The 25,311-nt window shown below is 42.0% G+C and overlaps 1 pseudogene; it reads left to right on the forward strand.

Annotated features, from left to right (window-relative positions):
* Window positions 1-1,510: 1,510 nt before the first annotated feature.
* On the forward strand, window positions 1,511-21,610 carry LOC121838766 (annotated as a pseudogene).
* The last annotated feature ends 3,701 nt before the right edge of the window (window positions 21,611-25,311 follow it).

The following is a 25,311-nucleotide window of genomic DNA, read 5'->3' on the forward strand; positions in this document are numbered from 1 at the left end:
CTACAATGCAGATCTTCCACGCTACGGATTGAATGGAGCCCTGAGTCACGCCCTTAAAATGTATTGGATCAAGACTTCCATTCCGAATCCTCCCGGCCCTGCCAAAATACGTCAAATATGTACAATGCCAGTTTTATTATGCCAGTTTACTAATGCTAGTTATTAATAGTGTATCAGGGGTATTCAACTTCTGTTCTGGACAGCCATCCACATGGTGTTCAAACTTTTATTCCACCCCAGCATTAACACAACGCCTTCAGCTAAATCGTCTGATCATAATCATCAATTTAGTACTGAAATCAGGTTCAGTACGTTAGTGCTGTAGTGGAAGAAATACAAATCAGTTCATTCAGGAAGTAAACTGTGCACAATGACTTTTTTTAATGAGTAATAAAAGTTCACTTCCTGAATTGACTTGAAATGATTTGAAATGACCCCATCCCTGATCTCAGTACAGTGCTCAGTACATTGTGAGAAGACCCACGGCTGTAAAGACAGTTGAGGTCTTTGTGGCCAAATAAACAGAGTTTAAACATGTGGTATTTGAAAGTGTTATACATTGAAATAGTGTGCTGGCCATAAGAATTGTAACCCTAAAGCAAACTCCAAGTAGCTAGAAACCTGCTGGACCGTTTTAGAAAACTGAAATGTGAGACAAATCAAAGTGCCTCCAGCATCTTCAAAATATCATATTCTAGATTAATAAATACACATTTCAGTTTAATGAGCGATTATTGAAAACCAAATACAAAATGACACAAAAACAATTGTGAAAATATATATAAAGTTGTTGATAAGGAATAATACCACAAAAATGTAACTAAATATTCTCAGATTATATTTTATGAAAACTATTTTAATGGTATTGGGGCAACATGGACTGACTCCATTACAGTACTTGAGGGGCCGTGGTTGTAATATTGGAATACATTTGATAAATAAAGGAGTCATTTTTATTTTAACCTTTATTTAACCAGGAAGGGCTCATTGAGATTTAAAATCTTTTTTTTTTCAAGAGCGTCCTGGCCAAGATAGGCAGCACCAAGTCATGACACAGACAAACAAATCAAATCAAATCAAATTTATTTATATAGCCCTTCGTACATCAGCTGAAAATGACAGACAAACAACATGAAACACTACAAGTAAACTAGTAAAAACCATAGAATTCACAAGAGTAAAACAAAATAAAAAACAGCAAAATAAAAACATTGACAGGTCAGGGAATCAGTCTCAAGATCATTCATCAGTGATTTAAAAAATGATAACGTTGTCCAAATGATTAAAATACATCTAATTTACGTATATTCTGTGAAATTCCATTGAGAGACAAATATGATATTACAAAGTCATGTAACGGGAGTGTGTGGGATGCTCCCTGGAGTGGGTGGGGATAGTGAGACACAGAAATACAGAGGTCTCTCATCCAATCCATTTCCTTCACCAGGGTGGTCCATAATTAACTTCTGCTTGGTTGGCACTTTCAACCAGATATAAGGAGGCTGAGGCCCCAGCATTCATAAGTCAGATACCTTCTTCTTCTGTGGTAAGACTCTCTCTACCTCCTTAGATTTTTACAATCACTCAGCATCTGAGGTAGTAGCTAAATGCAACGTTTGAATTGAGTTCTGCATTTTCTTTGTGTACGTCTCTTATACGATTGTACAATATGCAATCAAGTAGCATTGATTAAAACTATTTTTATTATTATTAGTTAACATTAAAGGTGTTATCACTCAAATCTATAACTTTAATTCACAGTCAAAAGTGGTGCTCCTGCACTTGTTTGTAAATTGAGGGGTGGTCTCGAATGTAACTGGGTTTTCAGAGGTATTTATTTAAATTCTTGACCGAATGTCTAGTCATCTAAGTTGCCACCAGTAAAATGAAAGTTTCCAGTTGCACCCTGTAGTTGAATTGGACATGGCTGTAATGATTTGGGTTGAATGATGGCATTCAAATTGTTTTCTAGCCTTTCGGGGCTAAATGATAAGGCTTTAGAATTCACAACACCCTAATGTTTCACAGGCTCATCCAAGAAGTACAACTTCATCTGTAGGAGGGGAAAACGAAGGTGAGACATTGTTTAAGTCTTCATATAAAAACGATGAAAATATTGTGGAAGAGATACTGCTCATCTAACTCTGTTGAATGTGGAGGAAGCACCACAGAGTCACTCTAGTTTCTTGTTTCATCTCTTTCCTAGTAATCCGTCACCATGAGTACGGACGCGGAGATGCAAATCTACGGCAAGGCTGCCTTGTACCTTCGTAAGCCTGAGAGGGAGAGGATGGAGGCACAAGCCATGCCGTTTGATTCAAAGAACGCCTGCTATGTGACAGACAAGGTGGAGCTGTATCTAAAGGGTTTGGTCACTGCCAGGGCCGACGGCAAGTGTACTGTGACAGTCACCAAACCTGACGGCAGTAAGGAGGTAAGTCTGACCTGAAAAGTATTCAAGTTCAAGTTTGTGCCATTACTCTATTTCTTGAAAAATCATCAAAATGAATTAAACAAAATGCCTATAAGGCCAAATGAAATCAGTAATTAAAGATAGATGAAGAAGTATTTCTTTGTTTTTTTGTAAGCAGAATATAACCTTTAACAATGGAATTAATTATTGTTATTGATTAGTCAAGAATATCCATGTATGTGTCAATGGGTGATAACAGAGTAGTTGGATTCAACTGGGGTATGCATTTAAAAAAGATTGAACTAAATAATGAGCAAAACGCATTCAGTCATGTCCAGTTTGATCTGTGTGTAATGTAGATTTCTGACTGTTTCAGGAAGGAAAAGAGTTCAAAGAAGCAGACATCTATCAGATGAACCCCCCTAAGTACGACAAGATTGAGGACATGGCCATGATGACCTACCTGAATGAAGCCTCTGTGTTGTATAACCTCAAAGAGCGTTATGCAGCATGGATGATCTATGTAAGAAGCCTGCATAAACATACACACACATACGTCAACATAAGAAATACACACTTCCAGTACTACACATACATCAACATAAGAAATACACACTTCCAGTACTACACATACATCAACATAAGAAATACACACTTCCAGTACTACACATACATCAACATAAGAAATACACACTTCCAGGACTATACATACATGAGCGGTATAAACCAAAACATACCACTGCAGTAGACCAACAAGAAAACAAGTACATTTATCCGATTTGATTGAATCCCTTTCATCCAGACCTACTCTGGGCTCTTCTGTGCCACGGTGAACCCATACAAGTGGCTCCCTGTGTACGATGAAGAGGTTGTCAACGCCTACAGAGGGAAGAAGAGAGTGGAGGCTCCACCCCATATCTTCTCTGTCTCTGACAACGCCTTTCAGTTCATGATGATTGGTACGAGCTCTCTTGGATGGATGGATGGATGGATGGAGGGACAGATGATTGGATGGATGGATGGATCGATGTATGGATAGTTGTGATGGATGGATGGATGGATGGATGGATGGATGGATGGATGGATGTGTGGGATGGGTGGGTGGATGGAGGGAGGGAGGGAATCTACTGTTTCTCATGTAGGTTTGAACATTTTGTACTGAATATCTGATTTCATTAGCCTTAGAAAATGTTCCAAAATGAAATTCATGATATACCCATAATGTTGCTTAAGTATAATAAACATGATGTTTTTTGGTTCCAGATAAGGAGAACCAGTCCATCCTGATTACGTAAGTTGTTTGTGCTGAGCGATTAACCAAAATGTCTGTTTTTTTTAAATAACTAGGGAAAGGGGATACCTGGTCAATTGCACAACTAAATGCATTATACCATTCCCCCTCTGGCCTTATTGCTTCATCATTTAGTCACATTACTTTACTTTAATTAAATATTTAAGTTGTATACAGAACCCAGAGTCTCTGGTGGCACAGCTGGCGCTGTAGTACAGCGCCCTTAACCACTGCGCCACCCGGGAGGCCTCGCATTTGTTTAATTTGAGGACTTTATTTTTTAATTCCAAGTCATGATCTCTTTTCTAGAGAGCTGCTGCCTATGTTGTCTGACAGAATCACTGTTATAGTAGTTCTTCAAAGTAAATAAGGCATATTTCTATGACTGCTGAATACCAACTGTCCATCACTTAGATCATATATTTTCAGGTAGAGATACCTTGTGAAGCAACATCTCTATATCCCTCTCCATCGCATGTCTTCTGTCTCTTCTCTCTCTCTCTGCACAATGGATTATAGTCATTGTAGTTAACACACTGAAACTGGTGCGCCTGGCACCTACTACCATACCCTGTTCAAAGGCACTGCAATCTTTTGACTTGCCCATTCACCCTCTGAATAGCACACATACATAGTAATAATAGAGAGACATATGTGATCATATCACAATGTAATCCAGGTTTGAAATTATGATGTTTTTGTTAAATCTGTTTGGGTTTCTTGCAGTCAATTTGCAGTGCACAAATTATTTGCAATTATGTTCCAGCCCACTCCTCAGAAACAAAACAACATCTGCTTTAATGTATTTGGGATTATTTTGGACTAGGCTATGTGCAATAATACATCAATGAGTGGGAATATTTGTTAATTATTTACTTCTGTTAGAAAACAGGTCAACGGTGGTATTTCTTAATGGTATTTCTTAGTGAAAGCCAATCTGATGCAATCTGTGACTAAAGCCCCTCTTTCTCTGTCATATTAACCAGTGGAGAATCCGGTGCAGGAAAGACTGTCAACACCAAGCGTGTCATCCAGTACTTCGCCACCATTGCAGTATCTGGTTCCAAGAAGGAAGTAGACCCCAGCAAAATGAAGGTAGGTGGTGCTTTTCTAACACATTTCAGTTTGGTGTAAATGTTTTTTCTCCAGCGGTGAATCTTGTTTCAAGAAAGGGTTTACCAGTTTCTAAGCAACTTGTGTGTTTTTCTCAATCAGGGGTCTCTTGAGGATCAGATCATTGCAGCTAACCCTCTGCTGGAGTCTTACGGTAATGCCAAGACAGTGAGGAACGACAACTCGTCTCGCTTTGTAAGTTTGAAGGACATACTGTGGAAGTGATATTATATGTGGAAAAAAAACATTTCAGTAGTTCCTTATAGTTATAACAGTCCAACAAACTAACATGTCAAGGGGTCCTATCAAATACCTATTTCTAACCCCCATGCTCTACTACAGGGTAAATTCATCAGGATTCACTTCCAAGCAGGCAAACTGGCTAAAGCTGACATTGAGACCTGTGAGTTGGATTTGATTGTTTCTCAATGCTTTCCATAATTCACACGGAATATTTTAGGAGATACATTCATCACATGTAATTCTCTCTCTCTCTCAGACCTGCTGGAGAAGTCCAGAGTGGCCTTCCAGCTGCCCGATGAGAGAGGCTACCACATCTTCTACCAGTTAATGACAGGCCACAAACCTGAACTAGTTGGTAAGGAAAAGGAGAGGTTGATGTGAAATTATTCACACCTCCATCTGTGGAACTTAAATAACTCCGACCCTTAATGCCAACCGTCTGTAAAATGTCAGTGTCTTAATGACCGTTCCACAGGTGCATGTTCATTCATTGTTTATGGTTCATTGAACAAGCATAGGAAACAGTGTTTAAACCATTTACAATGAAGATCTGTGAAGTTATTTGGATTTTTACGAATTATCTTTGAAAGACAGGGTCCCCTGAAAAGGGGACGCTTTTTTATATACTGAGTTTATCCTTGAGTCCATCTACTGAGTAAAGGAGGGTGAGATACTGTAAAGGTGGGACAGGGAATTCTACTAGATTTAACTGAGAAGCCATTCTCCGTTGTCCACAGAAATGACGCTCCTCACCACAAACCCCTACGACTTCCCCATGATCAGCCAGGGTCATATCGCTGTGCCCAGCATCAACGACAAGGAAGAGCTGGATGCCACAGACGTGAGTTATACAAAGGGCTAACCAAACTCTAGACATGGAACGGGTAGGAACATTGTGCAATTCCAACTTGGTGTCAGATGGGCACCTTTGTGTTAGTTGACATGTGTCTCAAACCACTTGTCATGCCTCTACACTTCACCTTTAAGTACATGTAAGACAAGAGAGTGCCACTAAATGTCCTGTGGAACTGTGTAAAACTGCTCTTGTGCTGCCACATAATAGTGTTGGCCAAAGTAATCATGTGAAACAGAGAAGCCAGTCAATTCTATCCATCCCGTTTGTTCTGGAGTGAGCACAGAACTGTAGTGTTCTGTAACAGAGCAACCTACTGTTGAGTTCATCACTGTTGTACTTCCTCTCTAATTCCAGGATGCCATTACGATCCTGGGCTTCACTAATGATGAGAAGCTGTCCATCTACAAGCTGACAGGAGCTGTAACGCACCATGGCAACTTGAAATTCAAGCAGAAGCAGCGTGAGGAGCAGGCCGAGCCAGACGGCACAGAGGGTGAGTCCCACTCATAGATATACAACATGTAAAGCTTTAGTCCCATTCACAAACATAGAAATAGAAACGGTAAGACAGACAGTACCACATCAAGGTCAGGTAGGAGATACATGGAGACTAAATTCCAACCTCCACAAAGATTTGAAACAAGAGGATGAGGATGAAAATCAAAACCTGTCCAGTGTAACATCAGAAACAAGCGATCTTGAGTGTCTGAGTCTGTTGATGTTGGTTCTCTCTCCAGTGGCTGATAAAATCGGCTACCTGCTGGGCCTGAACTCAGCGGAGTTGCTGAAATGTCTGTGCTACCCCAGAGTGAAGGTCGGCAACGAGTATGTGACCAAGGGACAGACTGTGGCTCAGGTAAAGTGAAACACAGCGTCTACCATTTTCTGAGCACCGAATTCTTTCGGGATGAGAACATTGCCTTTTTTTTCAATAGTCGGTCTAATGTTGTTTTTCCAAGTGCTTATTACCTTATGGCTAGATATGGTCAATATCTCATGTATTCATTTGAGGTATTATCTTTGCAGGTTTATAATGCAGTCATGGCTCTGGCCAAGTCCATCTATGAGAGGATGTTCTTGTGGATGGTCATCCGTATCAACGAGATGTTGGACACCAAGAATCCAAGGCAGTTCTATATCGGTGTGCTCGACATTGCCGGATTTGAGATCTTTGATGTGAGTCTGAGACCAGAACAAGACAATTAGTTGTGATTGAGAGGGATTACAGCCTTGTACGATGAAATGGTCCCTTTTGAAATTCCTTCAACAGTACAACAGTATGGAGCAACTGTGCATCAACTTCACCAATGAGAAACTGCAACAGTTTTTCAACCACACCATGTTCGTCCTGGAGCAAGAGGAGTACAAGAAGGAGGGAATTGTCTGGGAATTCATTGACTTCGGCATGGACTTGGCTGCCTGCATTGAGCTTATTGAGAAGGTAAGCTGTCTGTGAGGATTATACTAGACCACAACAGCAAAGCTCATAGCGAGTGATGCGTGTTATACTATCACAGAGGTACAATGTATCTGACGGTTGAGAACTCAATGTCTCCATATGTGACCCTAAAAGAATTGAATCCTATAATAGCATGTTTACTAAAGGAATAAATATTTCTTAAATCTCTTTTCTTAAAGCCATTGGGCATCTTTCTCCATCCTTGAAGAGGAGTGCATGTTCCCAAGGCTTCAGACACTACCTTCAAGAACAAGTTGAACGACCAGCATCTTGGCAAAACCAAGGCGTTTGAGAAGCCCAAGCCTGCCAAAGGCAAGCCAGAGGCCCACTTCTCTCTCGTACACTATGCCGGCACTGTGGACTACAACATCACTGGCTGGCTGGATAAGAACAAGGACCCCCTGAACGAATCAGTTATTCTGATGTACGGGAAGGCCTCAGTCAAACTGTTGGCTACCCTGTACCCTGCTGCCCCACCTGAGGGTAAGACTAGCATCACATATCTACCTCAATGACCTGGTACCCTGCACATGGACTCGTACTGGTACCCTGTGTATCTAGAGCCAAGATATTGTTACTCATTGTGTATTTTTCCACATGTTATTATTTTTCATCTATATATTTCACTCTAAATTGAAGGGAAGGGCCCGTAAGTCAGCATTTCACTGTTGATCTACAACTGTTGTTTACGAAGCACGTGACAATTTCAATTGTTCTTGTCATTGAACGTATTACAATGTCTCAGGGTTATTCACTGGGTTAATTTTCTCCTACAATATGTATTAATTTACACCATCTCAGCGATACCAATTGCATTGAGATAAGTGAAGATATCCCGACATGATCTGGTTTATAATTAGTGTGCTTGCTGAAGACACCACCACTATAGATATCTTACATCTTATTATTATTCTACTTATTCTGCTCTAGGAAATGTACTTAATTATCTCTTGCCTTTCCCCTCATTTTAACAGATAAAGCCAAGAAAGGAGGCAAGAAGAAGGGTGGTTCCATGCAGACTGTGTCGTCCCAGTTCAGGGTGAGCTTTTGAAATGTATCTATTCAGACCTTCAAAAGGTGCAATGATAATCATGAATGATTTCTAAGAAAATGGTTTGTAAACCCTCTTACAGGAGAACTTACACAAGCTGATGACCAACTTGAGGAGCACTCATCCTCACTTTGTGCGCTGCCTGATCCCCAACGAGTCAAAGACTCCAGGTGTATATTGAGTTAAATAGGACATATTATCAGTACAATTTCACTAACCTAAACCATCTGAATCTTTAACCTGTTTATGAGTATTAAAAGAGTCTTGTTTTGTGTTTCCAGGTCTGATGGAGAACTTCCTGGTTATCCACCAGCTCAGGTGTAATGGTGTTCTGGAGGGTATCAGGATCTGCAGAAAGGGCTTCCCCAGCAGAATCATCTATGCTGACTTCAAGCAGAGGTACATGCAGACAAATACTAATGCGCACAGCCACCGCACACACACGCACGCACGCACACGCACGCACGCATATCGCACGCACGCACGCACGCACGCACGCACGCACGCACGCACGCACGCACGCACGCACGCACGCACGCACGCACGCACGCACGCATGCACGCACGCACGCACGCACGCACGCACGCACGCATGCACACGCACGCACGCACGCACACACACACACACACACACACACACACACACACACACACACACCTGCGTTAAGGGTTCTCCCAGCATCAGCATAGGCTTACCTTTCACGTAATTTGACCAACCTGTTACAACTTGACACATGTTAAAAATGTCTCCTCATTCAGGTATAAAGTACTGAATGCCAGTGTCATCCCAGAGGGCCAGTTCATGGACAACAAGAAGGCTTCTGAGAAGCTGCTTGGGTCCATTGATGTAAATCACGAGGATTATAAGTTTGGACACACCAAGGTCAGTCAAATACAACCCAGCCATGGCTGACAACAAAACACAACTACAATGATAATATAAACCTCAACCATTCAACATCTCTCCAGTTGATATATCCATGATATTGTTCTTTCTTCTTCATTTAACTAATTGAAAAGGTGGATAAACATTGTACCTTTTTTTCTCCATCATATTCAAACATCACAAGTATAGAACAGAGAAACTCAACTCATTATCATGTGCATTGTGTTAGAGTGGCTGCAGTTATATCAGTGTTATGTGTTATATCAGTGTTAGTTATGGCTGCAGTTATATCAGTAGACATGATTCATCTACAACTGTACAATAACTAACAACTTATAAACAACCTATCCCATGGTTTGTTTGTAAGAATTGCAATGTTTATGTTGTTCAATTCAGTCTAGTGGTGTTGTTCCCCTCTTTGTAGTCAACCATTTATATCTGTCCCCATCTGACTGTGGTTCCATTGACAACGTTAACCTGTTTCAGGTGTTCTTCAAAGCCGGTCTACTGGGTGTCCTGGAGGAGATGAGAGATGAGAAGCTAGCAGCTCTGGTCGGCATGGTCCAGGCTCTCAGCCGTGGATTCCTCATGAGGAGAGAGTTCTCCAAGATGATGGAGAGGAGGTGAGAAAGAGTAGACATCTTGGCAAAGCGTTCTGTCAACCCCTGTATGTAATGCATTATTATTACATACTGTATGTGATGTGAGTTGATCAGAAGGAGAAAGTACGTCTTCTAATGCTCTACTAACGTTGCAGTATGGGAAACTGGCAAGCTGTTCAATAGGTCATTTAAATTTGGGATATTAACATATTCATTTCTTAAGAATACAAAATGCCTCATGAGCTCAGAACCTGTCAGTCCTGTCATCGAGAGAGCTGTCTATGAATTTAATAGAGGTTACATTTCAATTTAGACAGAAAGAAATAACATATACTGGAAAAACTTTTCCTTTGCAAAGTTTGTTAGTAGAATTACAGTAAAATCTCCTTTAGTTTCATTCTGTTAAATAACTGTTAATCTGCACAGTTCTTCCTGTGAAAGTGTTTTTGTAAAATTGTCCTCATGCATAGAGTTGTATGGTTTGTTAAAACCTGTTGGGAACCCCCCCCCCTTTATAAATATTTAACTTTCACACATTTATAAAATATTTTGTTCAACATTGTGAGAAAACATGTTACAGCATTTTTCCAGTAAAATCATTTATGTTTTGATGACAGTCATATGATGTTATATGCATTTTTATATCCACAAATCTCGGTTTACATTGATGCCATGTTCAGAAATTCCTCAAAAATATCCGGAGGAATTATAGAAAGCTACGCCAGATAACAGAAATACTCATCATAAACTTTAACTAAAGATACATGTTCTACATATAATTATAGATACACTGGTTCTTAATGCAACCGCTGTGTCACATTTTTTAAAAACGTTACGGAAAAAGCCTAACATTGCAATAATCTGAGACGGCGCTCAGACGTAACCGTCATGTTGGAGTCAACAGAAATACGAAATTACAACATAAATATTCCCTTACCTTTGATGATCTTTCATCAGAATGTAGTGCAAGGAGTCCTAGTTCCACAATAAATTGTTGTTTTGTTCCATAATGTCCAATACTAGTGTCCAAGTAGCTGCATTTGCTATCACTTTCAGCTCACGTGCCCAAAAACTGACTGCTGGTCCAAGATAACTCGCACGAAAACTTCAAAAAGATATATTCCAGGTCGAATAAACTGGTCAAACTAAGTAGAGAATCAATCTTCAGGATGTTATTATCATATATATCCAATAATGTTCCAACCGGATCATTGGTTTTCATCTGGGGCCGAATGATAGCACCCACAGAGAAATGTGTCACAGCAAAATGGCATTCTGTCGGGACACTGACTATTTTCCCTCCCATTAGGTCAAAGTTCACAGCAAATGCTCCATTACACTTTCTACTGAATGAGGACATCTAGTGGAAGGCGTAGGAAGTGCTTCCAGATCCATATCTTGTTGGGAAAGGAGGGTGCGATGACATCATGATTAAACTTTGAAATAAATGCCCCAACTTTCAGAATTTCACTTCTTGTTTGGAAGATTGCCTGCCCTATGAGTTCTGTTATACTCACAGACATAATTCAAACAGTTTTAGAAACTTCAGAGTGTTTTCTATCCAATAGTAATAATAATATACATATATTAGTAATCTAGGACAGAGTTTGATGCAGTTCACTATGGGCACGCAATTAATCCAAAGTGAAAATACTGCCCCCTATCCTCAACCAGTTTTAATTAAACTTTGAAATAAATGTTTTTTTGTTTGGTAAATATTTTAAAGTGTCTTCCATGACCATGCCTGTTACATTTCTCAAGCCCATTTCTCAAGCAAGATCCAATCCCCGAGCTGACAATGTTCAAATCTGTCGTTCCGCCCCTGAACAAGGCAGTTAACCCACTGTTCCTAGGCCGTCATTGTAAATCTTAAATTGTTCTTAACTGACTTGCCTAGTTGAATAAAGATTAGTTTTTAAATAAGCATGCCACTCTATCCTTTCTGTCGACCAGAGAGTCCATCTTCTCCATCCAGTACAACATCCGCTCATTCATGAATGTGAAAACCTGGCCATGGATGAAGTTGTACTTTAAGATCAAGCCCCTGCTGCAGAGCGCTGAGACTGAGAAGGAGCTGGCCAACATGAAGGAGAACTATGAGAAGATGAAGACAGACCTGGCCAAGGCTCTGGCCACCAAGAAGCATTTGGAGGAGAAGTTAGTGGCCCTGGTGCAGGAGAGGGCAGACCTGGCTCTCCAAGTCGCATCTGTGAGTGACCAACGACCCTCATAAAGGCATATTTACACACACATCAATACACACACACACGCACACTGTGAAGTATGTGGCTAACTCCCACATTTTTATAGCTCACGTTAAAAATATATTTCATGAATTTATATTGATTTGCTCTGATCTCTGACTAAATTAAGTCTATATTTTGATACACAACGTGAGGCCTCTGAGTTTTTTCTCCTGTTCTGAAACCAGGAAGGTGAGAGTCTGAACGATGCTGAGGAAAGGTGCGAGGGGCTCATCAAGAGCAAGATCCAGCTGGAGGCCAAACTCAAAGAGATGACTGAGAGGCTGGAGGATGAGGAGGAGATGAATGCTGAGTTGACTGCCAAGAAGAGGAAGCTGGAGGACGAGTGCTCTGAGCTAAAGAAGGACATTGATGACCTGGAGCTCACCCTAGCCAAAGTGGAGAAGGAGAAGCACGCCACTGAAAACAAGGTCTCGTGTTTTTACCAGTGACAGTATAACCACCAAACAATAATCAACTCGAAACATAGCTTAACAGAAATGGAATTCAAGTCGTATTGTGGGTGCAGGAAAAATGAAAAATAGTTGATTTTCAGTTGCGGAGTACTCCCCACACTCATTGCACGTTCCCCCCTCGTTTATGAATTCCATTCAGTACACTGGCATGGTGTACACTGCCATCTAGTGTTGAATATATGGTACTGTACTTGGTGACCCATTTCTAATATAATTTAAATGAATGCAATATATATCAAACTAAATCTCTCCTTTAAAGACTAATTTTGTTTGGCGGTTTTCAGGTTAAAAACCTGACAGAAGAGATGGCGTCTTTGGATGAGAGTGTTGCCAAGCTGACCAAGGAGAAGAAAGCCCTCCAAGAGGCCCACCAGCAGACACTGGACGACCTGCAGGCAGAGGAGGACAAAGTCAACACTCTGACCAAGGCCAAGACCAAGCTGGAACAGCAAGTGGACGACGTGAGAGGAGTTTGACATTTTGGCCATGATAGTATGTGAGATGATATTATCTTCAGTTGTTAAAATTTGAACATTGTGGTTATATCTTATAGCTTGAGGGTTCTCTGGAGCAAGAGAAGAAGCTCCGTATGGACCTTGAGAGAGCCAAGAGAAAGCTGGAGGGAGATCTGAAACTGGCCCAGGAGTCCATAATGGACCTGGAGAATGACAAGCAGCAGTCTGATGAGAAAATCAAGAAGTAAACACACAGTATTACCTGCCATATTGATCAAAACAATAGTTGTTCTTGACTAATTCTTGTAATTATGAATGACCATTTGCACGTGATTCTTGAAAGAAAACTGAATGGTATGATACTCTCTCTTTACAATATCAAACCAAAACTTGTTTGTGTTTCTTAGAAAGGAGTTTGAGACCAGCCAGCTCCTCAGCAAGGTTGAGGATGAACAGTCTCTGGGAGCTCAGTTGCAGAAGAAGATCAAGGAACTCCAGGTACAGAACAGGATCTCAGATCCAGTACAGGAAAGCCAACAGCTGAATCATTTCCTGAAAACAATTAATCTGGCAGCACACATTTTTCCTGGTGGCTTCTGATGTCTCAGTAGGATGGAAGATGGTGCTTCTTACTGGTCCTTCTTACCATTGTAAAGATGGTGTTTTTTTACCATTGTGGTTTTGGTTCCTGCGTGGGCAAGTTTCTACTGAATATATTAGTGGAACTGGCTTAGTTTGCACAAATGTAATTGTTTCAACTGCATTGTAGTGTTCATTCCTCCTGCTCCTGCCCCCTGTTCTAGGCCCGTATTGAGGAGCTGGAGGAGGAAATTGAGGCTGAGCGTGCTGCCAGGGCTAAGGTTGAGAAGCAAAGGGCCGATCTCTCCAGAGAACTTGAGGAGATCAGCGAGAGGCTGGAGGAGGCCGGAGGCGCCACTGCTGCTCAGATTGATATGAACAAGAAGCGTGAGGCTGAGTTCCAGAAGCTGCGTCGTGATCTTGAAGAGTCCACTTTGCAGCATGAGGCCACAGCCGCCGCTCTGCGCAAGAAGCAGGCCGACAGTGTGGCTGAGCTCGGGAGCAGATCGACAACCTGCAGCGTGTCAAGCAGAAGCTAGAGAAGGAGAAGAGCGAGTACAAGATGGAGATTGATGACCTCTCCAGCAACATGGAGGCCGTCGCCAAGGCTAAGGTGAGTAGTGATATTTTGATCAAGCAGCGTTGAGGAGGGTCAAAATACATTACCATTCAAGAGAACTGCAGCTGACAGGAGTCCCATATATAAAGTAATGATGGAACATATTTCACTAACAGGGCAATCTGGAGAAGATGTGCCGTACTCTTGAGGACCAGCTGAGTGAGCTCAAGACTAAGAATGATGAGAATGTTCGCCAGGTCAACGACATCAGTGGACAGAGGGCCAGACTCCTGACAGAAAATGGTACCATCATCAACAATGAACAACAAACTGATGCTTTCTTTCAGTAAAGCACAATAACATGTATTGTGGAATATATCCTGATAGTCCAGTCCACAATAGTTTCTAGTGTACTATTCACCATATCACAATACCTAAAAATACATTTTCAATCTTAGGAGGTCAGAGACCCCATTAACAAGGTATCCTCTCTATCCCTGCAGGTGAGTTTGGACGCCAGCTGGAGGAGAAGGAAGCCCTGGTGTCTCAGCTGACCAGAGGAAAACAGGCCTTCACCCAGCAGGTGGAGGAGCTGAAGAGGCAGATTGAGGAGGAGGTCAAGGTAAGGGACATAAAACGGACACTACCGACCACAAAGTTAATAGCCATATCTCAAATCAAATCAAATGTATTTATATAGCCCTTTGTACATCAGCTGATATCTCAAAGTGCTGTACAGAAACCCAGCCTAAAACCCCAAACAGCAAGCAATGCAGGGGTAGAAGCACGGTGGCTAGGAAAACTCCCTAGAAAGGCCAAAACCTAGGAAGAAACCTAGAGAGGAACCAGGCTATGTGGGGTGGCCAGTCCTCTTCTGGCTGTGCCTGTTGGAGATTATAACAGAACATGGCCAAGATGTTCAAATGTTCATAAATGACCAGCATGGTCGTATAATAATAAGGCAGAACAGTTGAAACTGGAGCAGCAGCACGGTCAGATGGACTGGGGACAGCAAGGAGTCATCATGTCAGGTAGTCCTGGGGCATGGTCCTAGGGCTCAGGTCCTCCGAGAGAGAGAAAGAAAGAGAGAAGGAGAGAATTAGAGAACGCACACTTAGATTCATACAGGACACCGAATAGGACAGGAGAAGTACTCCAGATATAACAAACTGACCCTAGCCCCCTGACACATAAACTACTGCAGCATAAATACTGGAGGCTGAGACAGGAGGGGTCAGGAGACACTGTGGCCCCATCCGAGGACACCCCCGGACAGGGCCAAACAGGAAGGATATAACCCCACCCATATCTTCATATAGATGGTGACTATGCCACCCAGACTTCTACTGTCATTTGCTGTACTATCTCTCTAATATTTCTTTGTCTTTCTCTTTCACAGGCTAAAAACGCCCTGGCCCACGGTGTCCAGTCTGCCCGCCATGACTGTGATCTCCTGAGAGAGCAGTTTGAGGAGGAGCAGGAGGCCAAGGCAGAGCTGCAGCGCGGCATGTCCAAGGCCAACAGTGAGGTGGCTCAGTGGAGGACTAAGTATGAAACTGATGCCATCCAGCGCACAGAGGAGCTGGAGGAGGCCAAGTGAGTCACACGCAACAGCAACAACTCAAATATAGGGTGTGGATGGTGAGGGTCCATATGTAACATTCCTACACCCTCTGTCGTCAAACAGGAAGAAGCTGGCCCAGCGTCTGCAGGACGCTGAGGAGACCATTGAGGCGACCAACTCCAAGTGCTCCTCCCTGGAGAAGACCAAGCAGAGGCTGCAGGGAGAGGTGGAGGACCTCATGATTGACGTTGAGAGAGCCAACGCCATGGCCGCCAACCTAGACAAGAAGCAGCGTAACTTTGACAAGGTGAAAAGAAATAAACCTCACACTAGGTTGACATTTTCTGTCTGCTATATGATCAATTGTGGTATAATTGTAGCATTTTTCTGATTTAAAACTCTTCATCAATTACTTGCAATGAAAATCCCATGGATTCGCCCTAGGTCCTGGCAGAGTGGAAGCAGAAGTATGAGGAGGGTCAGGCTGAGCTGGAAGGAGCTCAGAAGGAGGCTCGCTCTATGAGCACTGAACTCTTCAAGTTGAAGAACTCCTACGAGGAGGCTCTGGATCATCTGGAGACTCTGAAGAGAGAGAACAAGAACCTGCAACGTGAGCATTTGACAGCAGTTTTACTTGGCTCATGTTTGACTGGGGTATTGAAGATGGGGAAAACTGTAACCATCAAAATTTATATTACACAATTTTAAAACAGTCTGAAATAAAATAAAAACTTAACTTGTAATCGTAAATTCCATCTGGAGTGCCAGAGTACGCTCTGGGCGTTCGTAAATTCAGAGCGTTGTCAGATTGTCCGTTTGTAAATTCATAGCTTATTGCTCTCGGAGAGTTCAGAGCACACACTGGACGTTCCGAGGGTTCTGACCTCACAACAGCAGTCAAGCACCCAAGCTATCTGGCTAACGTTGGCTAGCTACTTCCAGACACAAATGAGAGAAGACCTCAGTCTGACCATGTTACTCACCCTAGCAGAGCTGGTTAGGCTGTTTTCCTGTTATCCAGAGCGTTGGTGACTGTAACTGTGCTGCTGGCAACAATTTAAATACGCTTTATTGCCGACGTTTACTGACATCGACCATCTTCAAAGGGTGTTGAGCATTCATAAATTCATCAATTATTCTGTGCTCTGGCACACGCAGACGAGAGTGCTCTGAAATCGGAGTAGGTAGCCAGAGTGAATTTACGAACGCACCCTCAATGTCAACTTCAGCGCATTGGAGATATCCACTGAAAATCTCCCAAGTCTGAACTGCTCCTGTGTTTGTGTGTGCAGAGGAGATCTCTGATCTGACTGAGCAGATCGGAGAGACTGGCAAGAGCATCCATGAGTTGGAGAAGGCCAAGAAGACCGTGGAGACAGAGAAGTCTGAGATCCAGACCGCTCTGGAGGAGGCTGAGGTACAAACTGCAGCTGTTTGATGGGAAAAGCAGTGTAACAATAGCCAGTGCCAGCTACAGTTCAATGCTCCCCGTATTTGTGTTTATTATAGTTATATATATTTAATTCCTTGTGTTATTCACATCCAAATGTATTGAACACAATTTACCCGACTGCTTCTCCTTGTCCAGGGAACACTGGAGCACGAGGAATCCAAGATTCTGCGTGTGCAGCTGGAGCTGAACCAGATCAAGGGTGAGGTGGACAGGAAGCTGGCTGAGAAGGACGAGGAGATGGAGCAGATCAAGAGGAACAGCCAGAGGATGATTGACTCCATGCAGAGCACCCTGGACTCCGAGGTCAGGAGCAGAAATGACGCCCTGAGGGTGAAGAAGAAGATGGAGGGAGACCTGAACGAGATGGAGATCCAGCTGAGCCACTCCAACAGGCAGGCCGCTGAGGCCCAGAAACAGCTGAGGAACGTCCAGGGACTGCTCAAGGTAAAGGGACTGGGATATCAGGCTCAAACATCTGAACATGGGGAGGGATTTGTTTGTGAATCTGTAGAAAAGAATAGAACAGAGAAATTGAATAGTGTTGACTAATATACTGTAGAAAGGTAGGGATATTGGGGAAATTCTTACCAATGAACAGTTCTATCACCAATCCTGTCGCCTCTACTTCCACAAGTCCTAATGAACCTATGTCATTTTGAACCCCAGGATGCCCAATTGCACCTTGATGACGCTGTCCGTGCCTCAGAGGACATGAAGGAGCAGGTAGCCATGGTGGAGCGCAGGAACGGTCTGATGGTGGCTGAAATTGAGGAGCTGAGAGTTGCTCTGGAGCAGACTGAGAGAGGCCGCAAAGTGGCTGAGACTGAGCTGGTAGATGCCAGCGAGCGCGTTGGACTGCTGCACTCCCAGGTACGGCTCTAAGCCATTTCTCAATAAAATCAACCAAGCATAACTTTCCTGCCTTGTAAGTTCTCTTGAGATTCAAACAAATGGTTTTGTTTCATCTTCCAGAACACCAGCCTTCTGAACACCAAGAAGAAGCTGGAGACTGACCTGGCGCAGGTGCAGGGAGAGGTGGATGACATCGTCCAGGAGGCTAGAAATGCAGAGGAGAAGGCCAAGAAGGCCATCACTGACGTGAGTCCTTATGATCTATTGAATTACATCCACTTGATTTGTCACCAAGGGCCAATGGTTGCTGGGCTGGTTTACTACAACAACGATCTCAGTTGGGTGTTATGATTGGTGCCAAATGGTGCATAAATTAAACAAACTACCATTCCAGGCGGCCATGATGGCTGAGGAGCTGAAGAAGGAGCAGGACACCAGCTCTCACCTGGAGAGGATGAAGAAGAACCTGGAGATCACAGTCAAGGACCTGCAGCACCGACTGGATGAGGCTGAGAATCTGGCCATGAAGGGAGGCAAGAAGCAGCTCCAGAAACTGGAGTCCAGGGTGAGTTAACAGCAGGGTGGATTAGGACATATTGAAAGACTGATTTCTGGAAATGTATTTGATAACATACTCAAGACCATTGTATAATGACTTTTTCTCTCAATAACCCACCTAGATAATGAAAAGCTGTTGTCATTACAGACCCTTCAATGAAAATTGTAAAAGTAGATAGGAATAGACCATTTTGCCTCCTTGACTGAGTAGAACAATATACCTCTGTTTTACAAAGATTTGTTATGTCTGATTTCACCCCCTCAAACAAATGCCTACGTTCATTTCTTCCAAACAAGGTTCGTGAGCTTGAGACTGAGGTGGAGGCTGAGCAGAGAAGAGGTGCAGATGCAGTCAAGGGAGTCCGCAAGTATGAGCGCAGAGTCAAGGAGCTCACTTACCAGGTAAGAGAAAGCACCTTCTTCAAACACTTCCCACTGAGCACACTGGTTAAATCAACATCGTTTCCACGTCATTTCAATGAAAATACATTGAACCAATGTGAAATAGATGTTGAATTGATGCCTTTGCCCAGTGGGTTGATGGAAACACAGACGGGTTTGTGTATGAATCTACTGGGCTTTGATTCTTTGATCTTCTCCCACAGACTGAGGAGGACAGGAAGAACGTTGGCAGACTTCAGGACCTGGTAGATAAGCTGCAGATGAAAGTGAAGGCCTACAAGAGACAGGCTGAGGAAGCGGTGAGCACTCTTCATTAGTCAAATACTCTGAAAGCATACATTCAAAAACATATTTCTTCCCTAGGAGACATTACAACATTTTAGTTTATGCTTTTCAAATGCCTCGCAAAGAAGGGCACTGATTGGTAAGATGAAGAAAGCTGACGCTGAGTATCCTTTTGAGCATGGTGAAGTTTTTAATAAGGCTTTCAATGTTGTATCAATATACCCAGTCACTACAAAGATACAGACATCCTTCCTAACGGGGTAGCCGGAGAGGAAGGAAACCGATCAGTCATTTTATCCTGAGGGCATTGGCGAGTTTAAAACGGTTACAGAGTTTAATGGCTGTGATAGGGGAAAACTGAGGAAGGATCAGCAACATTGTAGTTACTTTACTAACCTAAATGACAGAGTGAAAAGGAAGCCTGTCCAGTATAAAAATATTCCAAAACATGCATCCTTTTTGCAACAACCCACAGGGCACAGACATTTCTTGGTCTAGTTTTGAATTTAGTTGTCAACTAATTGAATTCAACGTGAAATCAACAACAAATGTCACCACTTCTATGAATTAAGGTAAAATCTTGGTTGAAAAAAAATACTTGATTACTTGTTGCAAATCAAATCAGTTTTCCCATGTTGGGTCAATATCATCACTTTTTTTGGTTGTATAAACAATGTTGATTCAACCATTTTTTTGCCCCTCGGGAAGGCACTAAAGTAATACCGCAAAAAAAGCATAGTATTTTCAAGAATGGTGATGGCTGCATCATGTTATGGGTATGCTTGTCATCGGCAAGGACTGGGGAGTTTTTCAGTACAAAAAAAAACAGCATGAGCTCGGCAAAGACAAAAATCCTAGAGGAAAAACTTGGTTCAGTCTGCTTTTCACCAGACACTAGGAGATGAATTCACCTTTCAGCAAGACAATAACCCATAACACAAGGCCAAGTCTACACTGGATTTGCTTACCAGGAAGGAATATTCCTGATTGGCCAAGTTACAGTTACAGTTTTGACTTAAATCTGCTTGAAAGTCTATGGTGAGACTTAAATATGTCTATCTAGCAGTGATTAACATCCACATCGACAGTGCATGAAGAATTTTGAAAGTAATAATGGGCTAATATTGAACAGTCCAGGTGTGTTAAGCTCTCAGACTGACCCCAAAAGATTCATATTGACTATATATATATATTTTTTTTTTTTATATATACATGTATACACATACAAAAGTATGTGGACACCACTTCAAATATTTCAGCCACATCTGTTGCTGACAGGTGTATAAAATCGAGCACACAGTCATGCAATCACCATAGACAAAGACATTGTTCTATTTTTCATTCTTTTTTACATGTTTTGGAATCCAGTTTGTCATTCCAGAGCTGTTTATGTAGATCGTTGACAAAAAATAACATTTCAATCCATTTAAATCCTCATTTGTAAGACTATGAAATGTGACGTAAACAAAGGGGAGTTAGGCACGTTACGTCCCTGGAGGGAGTGGTTTGATCCCCCATCCTACCAATCACTTTCTCTACTGTATCATCTATCTCCCTACATACTTTGCAATCCTAAATCTGTCATATAAAAATAAAAATAAAAACTTAAAATACTTTTAAAAATCATATTCATTTGCTACCTGAAGCTTCAAACTTTGAATGCTGATGTTGTGCTCTCCCTCTCTATTCCTCACACAGGAGGAACAAGCCAACGGCCACATGTCTAAGTTCCGGAAGGTTCAGCATGAACTGGAGGAGGCTGAAGAGCGTGCTGACATCGCTGAGACTCAAGTCAACAAGCTCAGAGCCAAATCTCGCAGCACTGGAAAGGTACAGAGCTGCTACTAATTCTACATCTGACTCATGCTCAGATATGACCACATCAACACCACCTGTGATTCAGTCTTCACAGAAATCAATATTGACCTTTAACACTCACTATCATGTAGGTATTTCAGACTGCTAATAAGCACATTTCATGTAGCGCAAAAAAAAAACTAGATTAAGGCTGAACCTTAAATGCTGGACACATTATACTCATTATACTCTTCCAAATGTGAACACACTCATGAATACAGATTTGTCATTTTCTTTGTTTGTTTTTTACAGGGCAAAGAAGTTGCTGAATAAACAAGATAAGAAGTTGCTGAATAAACAAGATAAGAAGTTGCTGAATAAACAAGACAAACATCTTATATCATTTTCCTGTGTTGCATAAAATATGATTTTCATGGTGAAAATGATTGTTGATTAAAAACATGTAGGCCTACATACCCCTTGTGACGGTGGACTTATTACTCAGCAAACAGTTTGTTTATACCATAAAAATATTGTAATTTGTACCATATTGTATTCTGGGATTCCAACAACAAATGTCACGTATTTTGGTAAACGGATGAGTGATGGGGCTGGAGAAATGCAAACAATCTGAAATTCATAGACTGAGCTATGGATGCCTAAAATCTAAAAATGAACCCTTTACACTTGGAGGGGATATATTGACCTACAGTATATGGAAAGGCCCAAATTGGAACATTTCATAAAATAAATAAAGAGAGAAGCTTACGCATAACCGTGGTAGCAATTGAAAGGGAACACTGGAGATTATGGTGAAATTCTCAGAACAAAGTTCTCAGGAAACAGACTGGATTTACACATCATCTCTGGTGATCAGACTACGTAAACATGCTGTAAATGTGGTGGTGGAAAAATAACACAATTGTCATACTTGACAAAAAAATGAAGATACCTTCTGTGGAAGACCAGGGGGTTTGGTCGAGATGTTTACACATATCAGATACAGACAGAATTGCATTAGCTCAGTTTCAAGGGTGTTTATTTAAATCTGAAATAAAAAGGTCTTCTCTGGGAAACAGTTCTCTGGGCTCCTGCTGTCTCCAGTGGAGAACAAAACCCAACTCCCTCCGTTATCTCTGGTACTGCCCACAACTATACAGGAGTAACCTCTCTTCCCCAGTTACCACCCCCATGTGCTGCCGTTCTGGCAGCTTTATGGGACTCGTCCAGCTGGTGAGCGATTAGCCCCTTGATTACTCACCAACCACAATCATCCTCAATTATTCCTCTCCGGAGAGCCCGTCGAGACCTCGCCGCGTGCTGTCGACTCCTTCTGCCACGAGGCCTCGATGAATCTCCCCTGGGTGGCTAAACTGCGGTACACCACACTTCATAAAAATGACTCAAATGAAAGTGAGTCACCCAGTAAATTACAAATTGAGTAAAAGTCAACGCCTCTGGTTTTCACTATAAGAAATCATTTCAAATTCCTTATAAAACGCTAACCAGACGGCACATTTTTCTTGTTTTTTCAGGTTCATTTACCGATAGCCATGGTCACGTTCCAACACTCAGGCATCATTTACAAACAAGGCTGTTGTGTTTATTGAGTCCACCTTATCAGAGGCAGAAGGGAGGACCATGTGTTCTATAGATGTATTGGACCACTTTCCTGTCCTAAGAAATCAAATGTCATGAATTGGGTGTCAGAGAAAATGTTTGAGTAAAATGTATATATTTTCTTTAGGAATATAGTGGAGTAAAAGGAAAAGTTGTCAGAAATATAACTAGTAAAGTACAGATACCCCCCGAAAATATGTTTATTTAGTTACTTTACACCACTGAATAAATGGCTAATGAACATCTGACCAAATTATGTGAGTTTTTTTTTTTAACCGAGATAAATGGTAAAGGAAATGACAATGATTTATCATTAGCCAATTTGCATTTCCAATAGAGTTGTCAGATATACACTTCCTGAGAGGGACACTCTGTCCTTCCCTGGCTTGTGTCCTCGTCAAACTCGGGGTCGATGTAGAAGAACAAAAGGTACGTCCACTTCCACTTTACGGTTCATCCGCTGCTCCTCAAAACAGAAATAGTGGAAATACCCTGGATCATTGTTACTCTAACTTCCGCGACGCATATAAGGCCCTGCCCCGCCCCGCTTTCGGAAAAGCTGACCACGACTCCATTTTGTTGATCCCTGCCTACAGACAGAAACTAAAACAAGAGGCTCCCACGCTGAGATCTGTCCAACGCTGGTCCGACCAAGCTGACTCCACACTCCAAGACTGCTTCCATCACGTGGACTGGGAGATGTTTCGTATTGCGTCAGACAACAACATTGACGAATACGCTGATTCGGTGTGCGAGTTCATTAGAACGTGCGTTGAAGATGTCATTCCCATAGCAACGATTAAAACATTCCCTAACCAGAAACCGTGGATTGATGGCAGCATTCGTGTGAAACTGAAAGCGCGAACCACTGCTTTTAATCAGGGCAAGGTGTCTGGTAACATGACTGAATACAAACAGTGCAGCTATTCCCTCCGCAAGGCTATATATCCTTATGTACATATTCTTTATCCCCTTACACTGTGTATAAGACAGTAGTTTTTTGGAATTGTTAGTTAGATTACTTGTTCGTTATTACTGCATTGTCGGAACTAGAAGCACAAGCATTTCGCTACACTCGCATTAACATCTGCTAACCATGTGTATGTGACAAATAAAATTTGATTTGATTTGATTTGATTTGAAAAGACCTGAGACTGGGACGGAGATTTGTCTTCCAACAAGACAATGATCCAAAACATAAAGCAAAATCTACAATGGAGTGGTTCAAAAATAAACATATCCAGGTGTTAGAATGGCCAAGTCAAAGTCCAGACCTGAATCCAACCGAGAATCTGTGGAAAGAACTGAAAACTGCTGTTCACAAATGCTCTCCATCCAACCTCACTGAGCTCGAGCTGTTTTGCAAGGAGGAATGGGAAAAAATTTCAGTCTCTCGATGTGCAAAACTGATAGAGACATACCCCAAGTGACTTACAGCTGTAATCGCAGCAAAAGGTGGTGCTTCAAAGTATTAACTTAAGGGGGCTGAATAATTTTGCACGCCCAATTTTTCAGTTTTTGATTTGTTAAAAAAGTTTGAAATATCCAATAAATGTCGTTCCACTTCATGATTGTGTCCCACTTGTTGTTGATTCTTCACAAAAAAATACAGTTTTATATCTTTATGTTTGAAGCCTGAAATGTGGCAGAAGGTCGCAAAGTTCAAGGGGGCCGAATACTTTCGCAAGGCACTGTATTGAGATGATTGTGTAGTTAAAGTTAAATCCAATTCCCTTACCACATGGCCCTGTTCATGGGATAAATAGCTAAATTATAAAGTAGAGGCTATTTTCATCAGGTCTTCAGTCATCCCAGATGTAACAGCTGCTGTAGAGGTCAAGGCTATTTGTAAACACAGGGGAATTAACAATAAATAAACTCTCCTGTAGGTGAGGTCCTTGGGACTGAACTAAAACATACAGGTTCCTTAAAAGTGGTGCATGGGAAAGACAACAATATCAGCAATGTTTTATTTATTTAACCAGGCAAGTCAGATAAGAACAAATTATTATTTACAACGACGGCCTACCCCGGCGACACTGGGCCAATTGTGAGCCACCCTATGGGACTCCCAATCACAGCAAGTTGTGATACAACCGGGAATTGAACCAGGGTCAGCAGTGACACCTCAAGCACTGAGATGCAGTACCTTAGTCCGCTGCGCCACTCGGGAGTCCTGAATGCAACGACACAATATATTTATTTTAGTTTTCAGCATCACAAGAATCTCCTTTATGCAATTTCCATACATCTTCAGCTCTGAACAGCTACAAGACTAACTTCAAAGGTTACAGATTAAACGATCCGCTGCTTTGGTGTACTTCCTGTATCTCTGCCATCGACTGTATGGGATCAAAATGGAGTTTGAAGAACAGCTCAGCAGCTGTGGTTTGATACCATCTCTATGACGGAGGGTCATAGAACAATCCTAAACAACGTTAGGCTGCATGTATTTCTGACACTCAGTTTCAGAACATGGCCATTGGCTGTGGAGAAGGTCACAGACTGGGTTGACTACTTCTTGTATGCATGACCTTAATATTACATTTGGCCCC

The sequence above is a fragment of the Oncorhynchus tshawytscha genome, linkage group LG10, assembly GCF_018296145.1.
Source record: "Oncorhynchus tshawytscha isolate Ot180627B linkage group LG10, Otsh_v2.0, whole genome shotgun sequence".
NCBI classification, from domain to species: domain Eukaryota; kingdom Metazoa; phylum Chordata; class Actinopteri; order Salmoniformes; family Salmonidae; genus Oncorhynchus; species Oncorhynchus tshawytscha.